Source organism: Sapajus apella, unplaced genomic scaffold (assembly GCF_009761245.1).
Source record: "Sapajus apella isolate SASKATOON/1434 unplaced genomic scaffold, GSC_monkey_1.0 scaffold55, whole genome shotgun sequence".
Lineage (NCBI taxonomy): Eukaryota > Metazoa > Chordata > Mammalia > Primates > Cebidae > Sapajus > Sapajus apella.
This window is the reverse complement of record NW_022436995.1, coordinates 6,551,936-6,571,958: the sequence shown is the minus strand read 5'-3', so window position 1 is coordinate 6,571,958 and position 20,023 is coordinate 6,551,936. Positions and strand designations below refer to the sequence as shown.

The following is a 20,023-nucleotide window of genomic DNA, read 5'->3' as shown; positions in this document are numbered from 1 at the left end:
AGAGGTTATCATGAGCTGAGATCATGCTACTGTACCCAGCCTGGGCAATAAGAGCAAAACTCTGTATCAAAAAAAAAAAAAAAAAAAAGAAATTCAATATGTTATACAGCATCACTGTCAGTATTCTTTTTGACTCTGAAATTGTTATGCATGTAGCATCTGGGGCTCCTTCCATCTAGCTCCAGTGTCCTGACAGATGCCCACTCTTCTCTGAGCACTTGTTTACTGTGTGGCACAGCCGAACGTCCCAGGCTCATCCTGGATCAGTCATTTCTCCAGAGACCTGTGGTTCCTTTTAGTGAGAAGGAAATCTCCTGACCTTAAAATGTTGACAAGTCATTTATAAGAATTTTAAACATCATTCAGGCCAAGTGAAACACATCTGCAGAAAATGTTTGCCATATTAGCTGCCAGTTTGGGGCCAGAGGGATGGTATGGCTTTCATTCTCTGCAGATGTTCTCATTAGAGACTTGCAGAGATCTGGCCCATGATGTTCATTACTAATGTATACCTAGATGCTGGGAGTTTGTGTAAACTGGTTGTCAACAGCATAGGAGACAAAACAGAGCATTCCTTTGCCCACACTGATAGAAACCAAACAGTCCTCTTATCGTGATCTCTCCCTATTTATTCAACAAGTGGAGACCTGTTTAATTTTATTTTTACAAGATAATATACTAACTGCAAATAGTAACAGGCTATTTTGTTTGTTTATGAGAAGACTTTTTGGCTTAGTCTTGATGTGTTTATCCAGAAAGATGATATTCCTGCTGTGTGGTGAACTCCTAAGTGATAAAGCTGCCACACAAATACTTTAAGAACAACAGAAGCAGAAATCAACAAGCTGGCTGGTTACCTTCTCAAAGACTCCCAGTCTGCGAGGAGATTAAGCACTTACCACTGTCTTTCGGTGTCCTGCTGCCGCTGCACACACCCTGCCACACACGGTAGACTCTAGAAAACAAAATATCACAGAGCAGGACGAAGCAGATAAGTGATTTTTATGATTCACATTGATAAAATATGTATTTTATGCTATTGCTTTTTTGCCACTTATTTTTATTTCTAACCTGTAAAATTTCTACGTGGACAGCATGTTTTTTTTGGGGGGGGGACGGTCTCACTCTATTGCCCAGGCTGGAGTGCAGGGGCGTGATCTCGGCTCACTGCAACCTCCTCCCCCCAGGTTCAAGCGATTCTCCTGCCTCAGTCTCCTGAGTAGCTAGATGCACACCACCATGTCCAGCTAATTTTTATATTTGTAGTGGGGGCAGGGTTTCACCATATCGGCCAGGCTGGTCTCGAACTCCTGACCTCAAGTGATACGCCCACTTTGGCTCCCAAAGTGCTGGGATTACAGGTGTAAGCCACCACGCCTAGCCAACAGTGTATATTACATATCGTAATTATAAGACTCCAAACTACACTAAAAGGTAGTAATGTTGGGAATAAAAGGCTGACACCTGACCTGTTTATCTGGCACAGGTTGGGAGTTAATGGAAGACCATGCTCTGTGCTCAAAGCAAGGAAGAGCTCTCTGAAGCACCAGAATGTGGCCAGACTTCCTGGCTCTAGCTGCAGCCTTTTCCTCTGATTGTTTACTGAGTGTGTCTAAAGTAGAGCATGCTCTATACCTTCAAAGGAAATACCAAACTGCCATAGCTATAGATCATCTGCTTGATGCTTCCCTTCCTTTTCACCCTCCACATTCCTGAACACATTTGTTTAAACACTCAATAAATAGTGTGGGTCTCCAGTGCTCAGGGCCTTCGCATCCTCCTACTCACATCGGCCCCCTAGGAGTCCACCTTTACGCACTCTAACTCTTTCTTGTCTCTTAATTTCTTTGTCTCCGTTGACCCTCGTAACTTTCTAGGTTGTTTCTGGGCGGGCCCCCAACATAGTAATTATTGGCCAGGCATGGTGGCTTACGCCTGTAATCTTAACACTTTGGGAGATCAAAGCAGGCAGATCACTTGAGCTCAGGAGTTCCAGACCAGCCTGGGCAACAAGGTGAAACTTGGACTCTACAAAAAAATACAAATATTAGCCAGGAATGGTTTTGTGCGTCTGTGGTCCCAGCTACTCAGGAGGCTGAGATGGGAGAATCACCGATCACCTAAGCCTGGGAGGTCAAGGCTGCAGTGATGTGATTGAGCCACGGCACTCCAGCCTGGGCAACAGAGCGAGAGAGAGAGAGAGAAAGAGAGAGAGAGACAGAGAGGAAGAGAAGGAAGGAAGGAAGGAACAGAGGGAGGGAGAACAGAGGCAGGGGGGGAGGAAGAAAGAAGAGAGGGAGGGAGGAATGAAGGAAGGAGGCAGGGAGCGGGGGAGGGAGAAAGAGTAGTAATTTTTATATGAATTGAAAGGAAGCATTCTTAAAGGGGCAAAGCTTGTGTCTTTCACTTTAAATTTTGAAAAATGTTTTAATCTGCCTTTTTATTTGGCAGAATTGATATTTTAGGCCACAGATTTCCTTTCCACAAGCATATTTTCTTGCTAATTATTAACTTTCTTTATTGCTTATTAACCTTAAAGTCCCTCTAGTAAAAATACTCTTGGGTAAAATTGCCTGGTTGAAAACCTTTGAAATATCTATTTTTGTTGTTGTTGGGATAATGAAAGGTTCTAAACCGGCCAGGCACAGTGGCTCACTCCTGTGATTTCAGCGCTTTGGGAGGCTGAAACAGAAGGATAGCTTGAGCCAGGAGTTCCAGGCTGCAGTGAGCTATGATCGCACCACTGCACTTCAGACTGAGTGGCAGACTGAGATCCTTTCTCTAAACAAACAAAAAACCACACAGAATTTTTAAACCAACAGAAGTGATCACCCGTAAAAACCAATGAAATAATTGACTTGATAACTGTCACTAGGTTGCTGCATTTATTCTTGGCTGTGTCTGTGTTATTTTTCATTTTCGTCACAATTGTACCGTTCCTTTTCTCACAGTACTTCACACGGACTGTGTTAGTCAGTAAAACAGGTCAAGCATCCACTGTGCACATCACTGGCCTGTGCTGGGTCTTGAGAGGAATACAGAAGAGACCTGTGAGCCAGGTACGAGGCTTTGTTCCTCAGTCATGTAAGCTGAAGGAAAGGCAACAGGGCAGCAACACAGTGACTAGGGAGGATGGGCTACCTCTGTTTGTCACTTGCTTGTTCCCTCCAGACCTGCTGGAGCCTGATTCCAGGTGTTTCATAGTACAGCGGACAGTGGATCTCTATTATCCAGCACACAGTGGGCAGCTCTGGGTTACTCAATCACTTGACGTCCTATGTTCAGGTACTGAACATAGGCCCAACATGTCAGGAGCTAGACACCTCTACACAACTGGGTATGCCGAGTCATATGGCCTCAGTAGTAGGGCAGCTTTGACCTGCTGCAAAGTTCCCTCTTGTGCTGGGTCAGTGTTAGCAGCCTTCTAAATCACTTGGTAAATTAGGCAGAGCAATGCCCAAGGGCTATATCTGCTGCCTCCAAAATCCAAAGAGACCAACCAAGAGCAATGCCATTTTTTAAATGGGAGGGGATACAAGGTGCAACAATTTGTCCTTTAAGTAGGAGGCAGCAGGGCATGGTGGTGCCCACCTGTAGTCACAGCTATTTGGGAGGCTGAGGTGGGAGGCTCACTTGAGCTCAGGAATTGAAGGCTACAGAGAGATATGATCATGCCACTGCACTCCAGCCTTGAGGAAAGAACAAGGCCTTGTGACCAAAAAAAAAAAAAAAAAAAAAGATGTCACATCATGCCCCAGGCCTTTGAATTCCTAGAATATCACTTATATGCCATTCCCCAGAGGGTTTCCTCCCACTCTCTGGTACACACATATCTTAATTGGACATCCAGAGTACTTGCCATTTTTGTTCACTGGGAGATCCAGTTAACATGATGTCATCAGTACAGTGGAGCAGCATAATATTCAGTGGAATATCAAGACAATTAAGGTCCTTGTGGATTATATAGTGACAGAGCACAGGAGAGTTAGGCTTCAGGCAAGACAGTGAATGGGAACTGCTGTCCATCCCACAAAAGGTGAACTGCTTTTAAGCTAACTTCCTGATTAGAATTGGAAAGAACATGTTCAACAAGTCAACAGTTGCATGTCAAGTGCCACAGCCTGTGTATATCAGTTCCAGGAAAGATAGCATATCCAGCCCGATCTCTGCAATTGGAACTACAGTTGGGTTGAGTTCATAGCAGTCTACCAGGTGAGGTGAGGGGGTTAGGATGCGGATCACCACCTCTGCATTCCTAAGTCTTTGATGGTGGTACTCATCACTCCATTTTCTCCTGGGATGCGGTTTTGCTTCGGGTTTACTATTTTGACCAGGATTGTGTTGTGGGAGGAAGAGCGGTTTCAGGAGCTTCTATCTGGATCTTTCTGCCATATTGGCTCTTACTTTACAGGTCATAGAACCAATGTGAGGGTCGGCCGATGCTAAGCATATCTATCCCACTTTGCACTTCTCAAGTGGTGGAAATAATCTCAAGAATGGATTCATGGACCTGTTAAGCCCACTGTGAAATGGTATTCTAACCTGAGCCCATGATAGCATTTGGGGTCCCACATATCAGTGCCAGCTCAGACCTTGTAGCCATAGCCTTTGAAAAGTCTGAGTAAATTTTTCTTTTCCCAGTTACTCTGGTAAATGGCCACAGATCCCTTTGAAAAGTGAGGAATACTCACAGTGGCATTGCAGGATCCTCCTTCAAGGTGACTCAGCAACACTTTGGACTGTAACTGACTTAGATCTAGAAACTGGGCGAGGAGCTGCCGTTTTCCACTCCAGCAGTTGACATCAACCTTCTGCTTGCCCTCAGTTTCTTCCGGCAAAGCAAGTCAGGTGACACACTGTCTGCCCTTCTGTCTCACCTATAGGACCTCCAGGGCGAGATCCCATCTGTGCATTATTAGCACAGATTTCTGTGAAATAAGGTATTCTGGCTGTGCATCCCATTATGGTAATTTTAGGTACCTTGCCACTGTTCGCACCTGGCCTCTGTCCCTCTGGAATCTTATCACTTTCATCAGAACCAGAAAGCCTAGTTCCGTGGTAGTACCTCCAGCCTGCTGAGGTCAAGCCTGTCTACCCAACCCACAGAGGACAGCCAGCGATGAGCTTCTCAAAGATGCTAGTGGCCTCCTTTCTGCTCCTTACTTCTTTAGTGCAGAGAGTGTCCTCTGGACCTTCCAAGGAAACATAATCAGGCAGCGGGTTCTGCAGTCCCACATCACAGAGCCTTTCTAACATTTCCGCCTCCTTGAGTTCCCAGGCCCCTTCCTCAATACTCTGCTGAGGCAGTTCCAGCATGTCTGCCTTATCTACTAAACGCCCAACCTTCAAAGAGCTGAGCCAGCGGCACATTTAAGACTGCCTTCTGTGTGCTGTGGCTCACACCTGTAATCCCAGCACTTTGGGAGACTGAGGCGGGCATCACTTGAGGTCAGGAGTTTGTCACCAGCCTGGCCAACATGGTGAAACCCGTCTCTACCAAAAATACAAAAATTAGCCGGGCATGAGGCTTACATCTGTAGTCCCAGCTACTCAGGAGGCTGAGGTGAGAGAATCACTTGAACCCGGGAGCCGGAGGTTGCAGTGAGCTGAGATCGCACCACTACACTCCAGCCTGGGTGACAGAGTGAACCCTGTCTCAAAAAAAAAAAAATTGTCTTGACAGGCAGTGTCTCACAGTATGTCACGCCTGTAATCCCACATTTTGGGATGTTGAGGTGGCAGAATCACTTGAGGCCAGAAGTTTGAGACCAACCTGGGCAAGATGATGAGACCCTGTCTCTACAAAAAAAATTTATTTTAATTATCCAGCCACCCAGTCACTGGGGAGGCTGAGGCAGGAGGATCCCTTGAGCCTAGGAGTTCAAGGCTGCAGAGAGCTGTGATCATGCTACTGTACTCCAGTCCGAATGACAGAGTATGACCCTGTCTCTATAAAAATTAAAAGTAAAATTTAAAAAAGAACTGTCTGCAGGTGTCCTTGTCAAAATTTAAGTCCCAAGTTTTGGGACAGTGCACTGCTTCCATATCAGTGAATATCCCCCTCTCCAGCCTTACATTTCACTACTGCCATGGCCCAGCCCCCTCGAGACTGCTGCTGGCCCCTATGAGGCAGGTCTTGTAATTCTTGAGTGCAGTTATTTCCTCCCAGAGCAAGAACCTTATTGCCCTACTCAGGCAATGCTACATCCTCATCCTATTATAGGTCCGTGGACCCTGGAGGGAGGTGGGGATAGAATCTAAGGACAGGCTTCCCCCTCCTATGGAGGCACCTGCATCACCTGAAGGATTTTTAGGGTCTGCAGGTAAAGGAAGCAGGTTACCTACAGCAATGGAACTGAGTCACTTCTAGCCCTGTAGGTTCAGAGAAATTTGAGAATTTCAGATTCTCAGGCTATTTCTCATAGATGTCCCTATCCCAGAGCTCAGCAATCTTCTCTTTTCTCACCATAGTCCTGACTTAGACATGAGAGACCTGTTTGGCTGGATATTGTCCCCTCTGTAACTCTGCTGCTCTTTAAGTCCTGAGATTGATTTTTTGGCACAGTCTGTCCTGTCTGCAGGAGATAAATGTCTCTAAATACTGCCAGCAATACTTTTGACTCCCACTGTTGACTGTTGGTGGCCAACTTGACCCTGTCATTTTCTTTCTCTTTTTGAGTGATTTAAAGGTGTTAAGAGCCAGCTTATTCAGTACTCCCCATAGTGATCATTGCCCCATACTGCTCATGTGCCACTGCATTGCCTAAGCAAACCTGCACCCCATTCAAAACCAGCCCTGAAGAAAGGCTTTGTGACCGTGTTGCTGCAGCTCCCCAGGCTTCCTCCCACCCCACTTACCACCAGCAGCGGGGTCCTTGTTGCCAGTTGCCCCACGATTGATCCAGTTCCAGAATTTCATTCTGAAGGTCTGCTAGCTAAGGCCACTTCTGTTACAAACAGTCTTAGCCTGTGCACCTCCCAGAAAGTTAAGTCTGAGACAGGGACTGTGTGTTAGGAGTTTATTTTGGAAAGTGATACCAGAGAGTAGTGGGGAACAGGAAAGAAAACAAGGAAATAGGAAAAGCCAATGTAACTGGGCCCGGGGACTCATCCTGCCAGGCCTTGTTAAGGAGCCCAAGGAACAGAAGAGGGGACATTGCAGCACTCTGACCCCCTGACCCCCCATTGGTCCAAGGCTCCCCCATGGAGTGTTAACTCCTGCAAGTGCAGGATCCCAGCAGCATCCCACAAGCCCTGGGCAGAAAGCAAAGGCCGAGGGCAGCTGTCGTGAGGCTCTCTCAGGCTACAGGTGCACAAAACTGGCTGCTGCAGCAGTTTCAGCAAATCTTCAATTAAAAGATGAACTGAAACAATGGGAAACAAGACAGGAGAGGCGACTAAAACACTGACCTCCTTGCTGTTCTATTAACATTCCAGGTGGAATCCGCATAAGAGCCTTTGGAATGATCGCTCCTACTGCTTGGAAGGTTTTCCCAAACATCTTTATGACCTTTACCATCTTCAAATCTTTTTTTCACTTATCCCCTTCTCAGTGAGGTCATCCCTCTCTTAAATTTCACCTCTCCACCACTCTGTGCCCCTACCCACCTTGTTTATTTCCATAAGACTTATCAGCATCTAGGTACTCAAATATAAGCTTGTGGAGAGCAGACTTTTGTTAGCTTTGTTAAATATATGATCTCAGATCTTATGGTAATGTCCAGCAGAGCAGAGGACTCAGTATATGTTCTTAACAATAATATATGACAAGTGAATATGTGAAAATGGAAGGATTTTAAAATATTTTTTTCATATACTTCCTATTTTCACATATTTTAAATAAAATTGATTTTCAGGCCAGGCGCGGTGGCTCACGCCTGTAATCCCAGCACTCTGGGAGGCCGAGGTGGGCGGATCATGAGATCAAGAGATCGAGACCATCCTGGCCAACATGGTGAAACCCCATCTCTACTAAAAATATAAAAATTATCTGGGCATGGTGGTACCCGCCTGTAGTCTCAGCTACTCGGGAGGCTGAGGCAGGAGAATTGCTTGAACCTGGGAGGCAGAGGTTGCAGTGAGCTGAGATCACGCCACTGCACTCCAGCCTGGCGCCTGGTGACAGCGAGACTCTGTCTAAAAAAAAAAAAAAAAAGAAAAGAAAAGAAAAGAAAAAGAAAAAATTGATTTTCATATATTTTTTATAAAATTACTCAGTACCTTGCCTTCTTCACTCAATACATCATGGTCATGAGTCAACACATAGGCCTCTATTAATTGTACTCTCTTAATACCTGCATAATATTTATTATTTCATGGTCTGCATATAGCACAATGTATTTAGCCATCCTCCTCTGTTACGAGATGTTCATGTTCCTTCATATTTTTTGCCTCTACAAGCAGTGCTGGAATCCTGGTATGAATGTTTTTATGCAATGATGCTTTTATTTATAGAAAATATATTCTCAGAAGTGGAATGCCAGTAAGAGGATGTATCTGTGTGTGTTTTCAATAGATTTTTAGAATAGTTTGAGATTTACAGAAAAACTGAGAAGATAGTACAGAGTTCCCATATATCCTGCTCTCAGTTTTACCTATTAGTAATATCTTATGTTAGCATGGTATGCTCATTCTAATCAATGAACCAATACGGATGCATTAGCATTAACTGAAGTCCATCTGTACTTTATTCACGTGTCTTTAATTTTTTGTTGAATTTCCTGTTTCTGTTCCAGAATCCTTATTAGGAAACTATATTACATTTAGTATTCATGTGTCCTCAGGCCTCTCTTGGCTGTGACAGTTTCGTAGACTTTACATGTTTTTGATGACTCTGGCAGTTTTCAGGAGTACTGCTCACATATTTTGTAGAATGTCCCTCTATTGGAATTTGTCTGTTGTTTTTCTCATGATTAGACTGGGGTTATGGGCTAGAAGACTACGTCCTATCCCATCAAGTGTACATACTATCAACATGATTTATCATGATTTTTTTTGTGTGTGCGCGGCGGAATTTCACTCTTGTTGCCCAAGCTGGAGTGCAATGGCATGATCTCGGCTCACCGCAACCTCTGCCTCCTGGGTTCAAGCAATTCTCCTGTCTCAGCCTCCCAAGTAGCTGGGATTACAGGCATGCGCCACCACACATGGCTAATTTTGTATTTTTAGTAGAGATGGGTGTTCTTTATGTTGGTCAGGCTAGTGTCGAACTCCTAACTTCAGGTGATCTGCCCGCCTCGGCCTTCCAAAGTGTTGGGATTACAGGCGTGAGCCACTGCAGCTGGCCCCCTTTTAAAAATAATATATTTTATTATTTTTCGCTCTGTCGCCCAGGGTAGAGTGCAGTGGTGCGATCTCAGCTCACTGCAACCCTCCGCCTCCTGGGTTCAAGCACTTTTTTTGCCTCGGCCTCCTGAGTAGCTGGGATTACAGGAGCGTGCCACCATACCCAGCTATTTTTTGTATTTTTAGTAGAGATGGGGTTTCACCGTGTTGGCCAGGCTGGTCTGGGATGCCTGACCTCATGATCCACCTGCCTCAGTAACTTATCACTGTTGATGTTGACCTTGATCACCTGGCTGCGGTAGTGCTGTGAGGTTTCTTCACTGTCAAGTCACTTTATTTCTGCCATTCTATTCTATCTTGTTTGGAAGGAAGTCACTATGTGCAGCCCACTCCTACAGAGGGAGAAGTTAGGCTCCTGTCCTTGAAGGGAGAGTATCAACATAAATTGTTTGGAATTCCCCTACCTAGGAGATGTATCTGTTCTCTTCCATTTACTTATCTTTTTATTCATTCATTCATTCGTTCAATCATCTATTTATATTAGTATGGATTTGTGGATATTGTGTCCCTTTGTTATACCTCCACCAAGGTAGGGTTTGCTTTTGTTTGGGTTTTAGCAGTTTATTTAACTTTCTGGTACTATAAGATGCCCCACGCTCATCCTGTATATTTCTGCCCTAGTCCTAGAGTTGGGTATTTCTTTGTTTTAATTGTTTTAAATTTTACTTTATGTTCTGGGATACATGCGCAGAACATGCAGGCTTGTTCCATAGGTATACATGTGCCATGGTGGTTTGCTGCACCCATCAACCCACCATCTAGGTATGAAGCCCTGCACACATCAGGTATTTGTCCTAATGCTCTCCCTCCCCTTGCCCCCCGCTCCGCAACAGGCCCCAGTGTGTGATGTTCCCCTTCCTGTGTCCATGTGTTCTCGTTGTTCAAGTTGGGTATTTCTCTAAGGATCCCTGGTTCCTTTTATTAGAAAATAGTATGAAAAAGTGAAATCTAAGCACTTGGTATACATATTGCCACTGGGGTGTGGTTCGTTCTAGGCCCTCTCAGCTGACAGAGCAAGGTAGTATATATGTGTATACCAACCTGTGTACATACACATATCTAGAGTTATTTCTGTATGTGATCATCTGTATCTTTATTAAGCTAAACAGGTGTTCATACTGATGACTTCAAGTATAATCTGTGGATGAATGAGACGGAACTAGATCACAGATCTAATGGGTCATTCTAGCCTCATTTCTTTGCTCATCTAGAAACTTGTATCAGCTTTTCCTCCACCATCTTTGGTGAGGTTGTTTCATTCATTTGTAATATAGTTAGATTCTTTTTGTCACCGTCTTCACTCTGTCCTAACCTCCTAAATGATTTTTTAACACTTTACATACCTTAAGGTTCACACATTGTGTTGTAAAGTTCTACGGATCTTGCCCAGTGCATAATGTCACGTATCCACCATTACAGTATCATACAGAATAGTTTCACTGCCTAATAAATCCTGTGTGTTTCACCTATTCAGAGGATGTAAGCCCCCCCACATCCTCTGAACCCCTGGCGCCATTTATTCTTTTTACTGTCTCTGTAGTTTTACCTTTCCAGAATGTCATAGAATTGGAATAATACAATATGTGACCTTTTCAGACTGGCTTCTCTCACTTAACAACATGCATTTAAACTTTATACATGTCTTTTGTGGCTTGCTAGATTATTTTATCACTAAATGATATTGCATTATGTGAATGTAGCACAATTTTTTTTCATCCTTTTTCCTATAGGAAGACAACTTGGTTGCTTCTATTTTTTGGTGATTCTGAATAAAGCTGTTAAAAATATTTGCTTGTAGGTTTTCATATGGACATAGTTCTCAACCATTTGGGTAAATACCTAGGAGTATGATTACTGACTTGCATGGCATAGCTATGTTTATCTTTTTTTTTTTGAGACGGAGTTTCACTCATGTTACCCAGGCTGGAGTGCAATGGCGCGATCTCGGCTCACCGCAACCTCCGCCTCCTGGGTTCAGGCAATTCTCCTGCCTCAGCCTCCTGAGTAGCTGGGATTACAGGCACGCGCCACCATGCCCAGCTAATTTTTTGTATTTTTAGTAGAGACGGGGTTTCACCATTTTGACCAGGATGGTCTCGATCTCTTGACCTCGTGATCCACCCGCCTCGGCCTCCCAAAGTGCTGGGATTACAGGCTTGAGCCACCGCGCCCGGCCAGCTATGTTTATCTTTATTAGAAACTGCCAAACTGTTTTCCAAAGTGGCCATCTGATTTTCTATGCCCATCAGCAGTGAGTGAGAGGTCCTGTTGCTCAGTATCCTCACCAGCATTTGGTATTATCATCTTTTTTGGATTTTAGCCATTCTAATAGGTGCGTAATGGTATGTCACTGTGGTTGTAATTTCGAATTCCCTAATGTCAAAAGATGTAGATCGTCTTTGCATATGTTTAAAATTTCCCATCTGTATTATATTTTATTCAGTGAGGTATCTGCTCAGATCCTTTGCTCATTTTTTTTGGTGCTTGTGGTTTTAATGCAATAAATATTGCTAATAACTTTCCCAAAAAGTTATAGCAGTTTGCACTCTAATTGGCCGTGTGTAAGAAGACCCCTTTCCTTATGCCCTTGTCAGCATTGGATGCTACCAATCTTACATGTTTGCCCACTGGTTAGGAAATAAGTGGCATCACGTCATTTCTCTCTCTTTTTTTTTTTTTTTTTTTGGATGTATTCTCCCTCTGTCACCCAGGCTGGCGTGCCATGGCACAGTCTCAGCTCACTGCCTCCTGGATTTTAAGCAGTTCTCTCTGCCTCAGCCTCCCGAGTAGCTGGGGTTACAGGTGCCTGCCACCACACCCGGCTAATTTTCGTATTTTTAGTAGAGAAAGGCTTCACCATGTTAGCCGGGCTAGTCTTGAACTCTTAACCTCAGGTGATCCACCTATCTTGGGCTCCCAAAGTGCTGGGATTACAGGCATAAGCCACCATACCCAGCCACATCGTATCTCTAATTTGACTTTCTCTTGCAACCAGTGAGATTGAGCATCTTTTTGTATGTCCCCTTATCATTTATATTTCCTCTTCTGTGTATTTGCCTAGTAACACCTTTTGCCCATTTTCCCACTGGGTTTTCTTTTTTTTAACAATACATAAATAAGACTTCTTCGTAAGATTAGGAATATAACCCTTTGTTGTAACTTTAACAAATATTTCCCAGACAATTGTTTGTCTTTTGGCATTGTTTATAGTGTTTTTTTGTTGTTGTTTTTTTTTGAGACGGAGTCTTGCTCTGTCTCCAGGCTAGAGTGCAGTGGTGCAATCTTGGCTCACTGCGATCTCTACCTCCTGGGTTCATGAGATTCCCCTGCCTCAGCCTCCCAAGTAGCTGGGACTACAGGTGTTCATCACCACACCTGGATAATTTTTTGTATTTTAGTAGAAACAAGGTTTCACCAGGTTGGCCAGGATGGTCTCGATCTCCTGACTTCATGATCTACCCACCTCAGCTTCCCAAAGTGCTGGGATTACAGGCGTGAGCCACGACGTCCAGCCACCTTTGTGTCATTTTTAATACTTCGTTCTCCCTTGTCCCTCACCTCCAGCCCATCACCACATCCTGACCATTCTGTTAACAAAATACATCTCAAGAGAATGCTTCTCACTGACTACCCTGCCTCTGCTCTCCTCCAGTCACCACAATCTCAGCTGGCAATAGCCACTTCATCCTTTTTGCCTCCTCCAAGCCATTCTGTATCCTGCTGCCATACTGAGCCTTTCAGAACTCCATGGTATCATATCACATCTTGCTGAAATTCCTTCCAGTGGCTTCCCATTGCACGAGGATAGTGTGAATTGCTTAGCATGGCCTGCAAGGCTCTGTAGAACCTGCCTTCTGATTGGCTGGCTGGCCTTGATTCTACCAGCTTTAACCACCAGCCACACTGTCTCTCAGTTCCTGAAGTGTGTGACGGAACTTCTCTCCCGGCTCAGGGCCAGTAACTGCCTGGAAAGCTGCCACCTGTCCCTTTACCACCACCCCTGCCTTTGGTCTGGTCAAACCTTAGTCACCCTCTAGACTCAGTTCAAGGGTCACCTCCTTGGGGCCAGTTTCTCTGAGACTGCCTAATTTCTTAGATTATTTATGGCACTTCTTTGTTTAATGCCTGAGTCCTCTGTCTCGTTTACCAATGCCCGATTGAGAGAAGGTGCTTATATTAATCAGGGTTCTCTAGAGGGACAGAACTAATAAGATAGATGTATACATGAAGGGGAGCTTATTAGGAGAACTGGTTGACACGATCACAAGATAAAGCCTCACAACAGGCCATCTGCAAGCTGAGGAGTGGGGAAGCCAGTCCAAGTCCCAAAACCTCAAAAGTAGGGAAGCCATCAGTGTAGCCTTCTGTCTGTGGCCAAAGGCCAGAGAGCCCCTGGCAAACCACTGGTGTGAGTTCAAGATCCAAAAGCTGAAGAACTTGGAGTCTGATGTTGGAAGGCAAGAAGCATCCAGCACGGGAGGAAGATGACGGCCGGAAGACTCCGTGAGTCGAGTCCTTCCAACTCCTGCCTGCTTTATTCTAGCTGTGCTGGCAGCTGATTAGATGGTGCCCACCCCGATTGAGGGTGGGTCTGTCTCTCCCAGCCCACTGACTCAAATGTTAATCTCCCTTGGCAACACCCTCACAGACTCACCCAGGAATAATACTTGGCATCCTTCAATCCAATCAAGTTGGATCTCAATATTAACCATCACAGTACTCTAGAGATGTTCATTGACTACATGAACACAGCCAGACAGGGACTGGCTTCATAAGGGTGCTATGCCAGACCACGTATCTGCTGCTCTGGAGTGTTTTCAGGTCACCACCAATCGTCTATATGCTTCTTCAAGCTGCCATAATATGGTAAAAAGTACTGTCATACTCCTGGCCAAGGGGTAAATATGCATAATCCTTCTGGAAAGCAGAAGGGCCTTGGGACCTTTGGGCCTTATCCTGGGGCAGCAGTGTTCTGATTATATCCAGTTACAGCCATAAAACTATATTACTGGGGCTCTAGAAGGTGCCCAGTTAACTTCAGGTCATTCTCAGTTAATGACTCATTAACTCGCTGGCTACTTCCTCAAAGAGATTTTCCCTGGACCACACCTCACCCTCAAACCAAGTACTCTTTACCTCAATTTTTATAACATTTATCATGTCTGTAATTACTTCTCCAACACCTGTCTCCTTTCCTAGGTTCTAAGCCCCATGCAGGTAGGTACAGTGCTTGCTTTATTTGTCTTTATATACTTAGGGCTAACACTGTGCCATATGCACCTTAAGACATATAAATGAGCTGGGCGTGGTGGCACATGCCCGTAATCCCAGCTACTCGGGAGGCTGAGATAGGAGAATCACTTGAACCCAGGAGGCGGAGGTTGTGGTGAGCTGAGATTGCACCATTGCGCTCCTGGGTAACGAGTGAAAGAAACTACATCTCAAAAACAACAATACACACATATATATATGTATAAATAGATAGATAGATAATTGTTGAATAAAATGAATAGCGAAAAATTGTTCTAAATTTAGATTTAACCCAAAGGTAACTATATCAGTAATTAACCTTTATAGAGAGGTTAGTGTTGACCTGACACTGTTGGATATGCCTGTGTGTAACTGATACTACAGCGCTTGCACTTCTTACTCTTACAGATGGAAAACCGAGGCCTAGAGAACGTAACTAACTTGGTCCAACTGAGGCAACCAGCTAATAAGTTGTTTGTCAAAACCTTACTTATGATAGTGAAAACTTGGAAAGAACCTACCTTTTAATAGACAGATTTATTATTATTATTATTATTATTATTTTGAGACAGTTTTGCTCTGTTGCCCAGGCTGGAGTGCAGGGGCACAATCTGGGCTCACTGCAACCTCTGCCACCAGGCTTCAAGTGATTCTTATGCCTCAGCCTCCCAAGTAGATAGGATTACAGATGTGTGCCTCCACACCTGGCTAATTTTTGTACTTTTAGTAGAGGCAGAGTTTCATCTGTCTCTACTAAAGCCAGGCATCTGCCCGCCTTGGCCTCCCAAAGTGCTGGGATTACAGGCGTGAGCCACCGCACCTGGCTAAGAACTGTGGTTTTCAAAAGGTGTATAGTAACATAGCAAGATGGGTGCAATACAATACTTACTGGTCCCATTCAGAAAAATGGATATGGCTGTGACAATGTCCTGGCAGAGCGCTACCCCGTGTGTGGGTGCCAAGGTCATAGCGCTTGCAGTGCATACCAGCTGTGTAAAGGCGGGGCAGAGGAAGCTGAACAGAGAAAGTAACATCTGGAGGTGTGGGGGCGTGCTTTGCGGACAGGAAACTGTACACGTCCTGAAATCAGAAGGAGTCGGAGCCTTCTAGGAAGTGAGAGAAATTCAGTGGGTCCGGAAGGAAGCGATAAGTGGCGAGGCTGGGAGGTAAGCAGAGGCCAAATGGCGAAGGCCTTTGGGGCCTGTCCTGGACAGCAGTGTCCTGTCGTGATCACCGTGGATTTGGACGTGGCAAGTGGGAGGCGCCAGCCTTGGCATCCATAGAAGGTCAGGGGATTTATTTGGGTATAATTGATGCATTTCTACTTTTGTTAAAAGAGCTGGCTGGGGATGTGAGGACTAAATATGCAATGTGGAAAATGGAAAGATTCTAAGATTCAAAGTCTTGGCCTCAGTGTCACATCCGGTCAAGGGAGCAAATAGTGTGAAAATGAAAGTAAAGCCGAAAGATGATTATTTTTCAGTCTGAAAGAAAACCTCTGCTCTCTGCTAATTGTGTCATAAAGTTAGTATTTAGTCCCTTTTAACTTGGTTGTTGGCTGTCTGTTTCAGATGTCTTAGTCAATGCAATTCAGAGGCTTAAGACAGTAGTCAGTTATATCCTAGTATGTTTGGACAGTGTTAGTTCAGGCTAAGGGTTTTCAGGTATGATAACAAATGTGGCATTTTATGGCTTGGAGCGTCCTCAGTTCTGAGATCCAAAGGTGATTAATAAGCTGCTTGGTTTGAATGGTGATTGTGCCCCCTCCAAAATTCATGTTGAAACTTCACCCCCAATGCAACAGTATTAAACAATGAGAACACATGGACACAGGGAGGGGAGCACTACACACTGGGGTCAGTTGGGGGGAAATAGGGGAGGGAGGGTGGGGGGTGGGAAGCTGGGGAGAGATAGCAAGGGGAGAAATGCCAGATGTAGGTGATGGGGAGGAAGGCAGCAAATCACACTGCCATGTGTGTTCCTATGCAACAATTCTGCATGTTCTTCACATGTACCCCAAAACCTAAAATGCAATAAAATAAATAAATGGGAAAAAAAAAAAAAAGAGGTGTGGCCACTGGGAGGCAGAGCCCTCATGAATGGGATTTAGCACACTATTTTTTTTTTTTTTTTTTGAGATGGAGTCTCACTCTGTTGCCAGGCTGGAATGCAGTGGCGCAATCTTAGCTCACTGCAACCTCTACTCCCGGGTTCAAGCGATTCTCCTGCCTCAGCCTCCTGAGTAGCTGGGACTCTAGGTGTGCACCACCATGCCCAGCTAATTTTTGTATTTTTAGTAGAGATGGGTTTCACCATGTTGGCCAGGATGCCCTTGATATCTTGACCTCGTGATCCACCCACTTCTGCCTCCCAAAGTGCTGGGACTACAGGCGTGAACCACCGCGCCCGGCCAGGCGTTAGCACCCTTATAAAGAGCTCAAGGTTGAGGCGGGTGCTCCTTTGCCCTTCTGCCTTTTGTCATGTGAGGACACAGCAACAAGGTGCCATTTTGGAAGCAGACAACAGCCCTCAGCAGACACCAATGCCAGCACCTTGATGTTGGATTTCCCAGCATGCAGAACTGTAAGAAAAAAATTCTGTTCTTTATAAATTAGTCTTAGGTATTTTGTTATAGTAGCACAAATGGACTAAGACATGGGCTTTAGAAATACCTTGAATGTTTCATACTTGTTCATCAAGCATGATATCTGGAGCAGGAATTTCACATCTTGAAAATACAGAGGGATTTTACGGAGAAAATGAGAAAAGAAAAAAGAGCTGTCTTCTTTAGCATCTCCCGTGCTGGGTGCTTTTATTGTCACTGCCCATGCAAATGCGCTACAGCATGCAGTTGAAGAATTTTGATTTTCCTCCTGCTTGTTAGCACTTCTGGAATACCTGCTTGCCTGTGATTAATACCTCTGGATACACATTGAATCACCTGGGGAATGTCGGCGAAACAAAACAAAACTAAACAGATGCCTGGCTCATTCCTACAACCAAAAGAATTGAAAGTAGAGTCTCAAACATATTTGTACGTTCATGCTCATGGCAGCATTATTCACAATAGCTAAAAGGTGGAAGCAAGCCATATCCATAGATCAAAAGAGGAATGGAGAAACAAAATGTGGTATATTCATACAGTGGGATATTATTCATGCTCCACCTTGCTACCATCTGGGTGGCCCTTGAGGACGTAAAGTGAAATAAGCCAGTGTCACACACACACACACACACACACTCTCTCTCTCTCTCTCTCTCTATCATTCCACCTGTAGGAGGTACCTAGTCAAAATCAGAGAAAATGGAGACTGGGTGTGGTGGTTCAAACCTATAATCCCAGCAGTTTCAGAGGCCGAGGCAGGTGCTCAAGACCAGTCTGGCCAACATGGCGAAAGCCCACCTCTACTCAAAGTACAAACATTTGCTGGGTGTGGTGGCGTGCACCTGTAGTCGCAGCTATTTGGGCAGCTGAAGCCAGAGAATTGCTTGAACCCGGGAGGCAAAGGTTGCAGTGAGCTGAGATCTCCCCACTGCACTGCAGCCTGGGCCACAGAGTGAAACTCCGTCTCAAAAAATAAAAAGTGGAATGGTGGTTGGCAGGGACTGGCGGGAGGAAGGAATGGGGAGTTAATGTGTAAATGGGCGTAGAATTTCAGTTTTGCAAGTGAAAAGAGCTCTGGAGATAGGCGGTGGTGATGGCTGCACAATAATAGGAATTTACTTAATACCACTTAGTACCCATGAGCTTAATACCACGGAGCTGTACACTTAAAATGATTAGGATGATACATTTTGTGTTATATGCATTTTACCACAATTCTAAAAATCAGAGGGGAAGTTAATGTGATAAAGCAACGCTTGGCCAGGTGCGGTGGCTCACGCCTGTAATCTCAGCACTTTTGGAGGCCGAGGTGGGTGGATCACCTGAGGTCAGGAGTTCGAAACCAGCCTGGCCAACATGGTGAAACCCTGTCTCTACTAAAAATACAAAAAATTAGCCGGGCGTGGTGGCACATGCCTGTAATCCCAGCTACTGCGAAGGCTGAGGCAGGAGGATTGCTTGAACCAGGGAGACAGAGTTCGCAATGAGCTGAGATTGTGCCATTGCACTCCAGCCTGGACAGCAAGGGTGAAACACATCGCAAAAAAAAAAAAAAAAAAAAAAAAAGCAACACCTAATTGTAAAATTCTTATGGAAAATTATCTGGTGGCACTATCAAAAAATATTTGGAAAAATAGGAGCAGCGTGCCAACTGTTAAATCGTGTAAGGGTAGTTAAAATGGACGCTAGTCGTGATCTGATAGGTCAGTGGAACAAGAATGGGCACTGCAGAAGGGACTCCATGATTGATGTGTTCTCCTGTGACTTTTTTTTTCTTAGTGTAAGTCTCTTATTTTCTTTTGCCGAAAAAAAGAGATCAGTGCCTAGTTGTAGTGTTTCTGATAGGATTATGTCCAGAAAGGACCAGGAAGCTAGGTATAAGATTCATCTCTGCCAAAGCTAGCATTCATTGCTGGGCTTTTTTTTTTTTTTTCCCCTAGACACACATTTTCAGGTACACCAAATTGGAGAGTAAATAATAATGGAATGCCTGTTATGCATAGGGCCTGGTGCTAGAAGTACAAAAACACCATTTTGATCAACAAAAGAACATAGACCCTGATGCCGTCGTTCACATATTCTATTGAATTTATCATATCTATTGATACCAGAGGACATTAAGCAATTAACTGAACAATAATTACTAAGGATTACATATTATTTATTAATTACTTAGTAATTGTGAGAGAGTCATACTTCAGGGGGGCTTTTAGACATACAAGACACTGAACCAGTTTGAGTAGATCAATGGAGACCCTAGGAAGGGGCATTTGATCTGAACCTTGAAAGCTGAGTTTTATTAACATCTCCTCTCCCTCTTCATTCTTTTTGTTTTCCAGCCTTCTTATACCTCTTTGCCCTCACCAACCACCTGGGTTATAATCATCTTTCACTTACAAGCTACTGACAAATAGCTTGTCAAGGGTGGTGAGTCGGCCAGCGCTTTGGGAGGCTGAGGCTTGCAGATCATTTGAGGTCCGGAGTTTGAGATCAGCCCGGCCAACATGGTGGAAACCTGTCTCTACTTAAAAAAAAAAAATACAAAAACTTAGCTGGGTGTGGTGGTGGCACCTGTAACCCCAGTTTCTCAAGAAGCTGAGGCAGGAGTATTGCTTGAACCTGGCAGGCGAAGGTTGCAGTGAGCCTAGATTGTGCCACTGCACTCCAGCCTGGGCGACAGAGCAAAACTCTGTCTCAAAAAAAAAAAAAAAAAAAGGTCATGAGATGATACTGTTTACAGCCTCCTTCAATCCAATAATGAAACTCCTAAAGGATAAACAGCTTACTTTTTGTTGGATCAAGATTAGAGAAAGCTGTCTTTCT

The 20,023-nt window shown here is 44.5% G+C and overlaps 1 protein-coding gene and 1 long non-coding RNA gene across 2 annotated transcripts in view; one reads left to right on the top strand and one right to left on the bottom strand.

The window, feature by feature from the left end:
* The window catches only part of CDKL1 (cyclin dependent kinase like 1), a 57,265-nt gene that overhangs the window by 11,762 nt on the left and 25,480 nt on the right, over nt 1-20,023 (top strand). The gene's annotated exons all lie outside the window — the stretch shown is intronic.
* LOC116527560 lies at nt 1,963-18,136 on the bottom strand. Its single transcript, XR_004258608.1, has 3 exons — nt 17,999-18,136; nt 14,527-14,532; nt 1,963-2,020 (listed from the first exon to the last, which is right to left on the bottom strand). It is a non-coding gene; the product is annotated as an uncharacterized LOC116527560 (long non-coding RNA).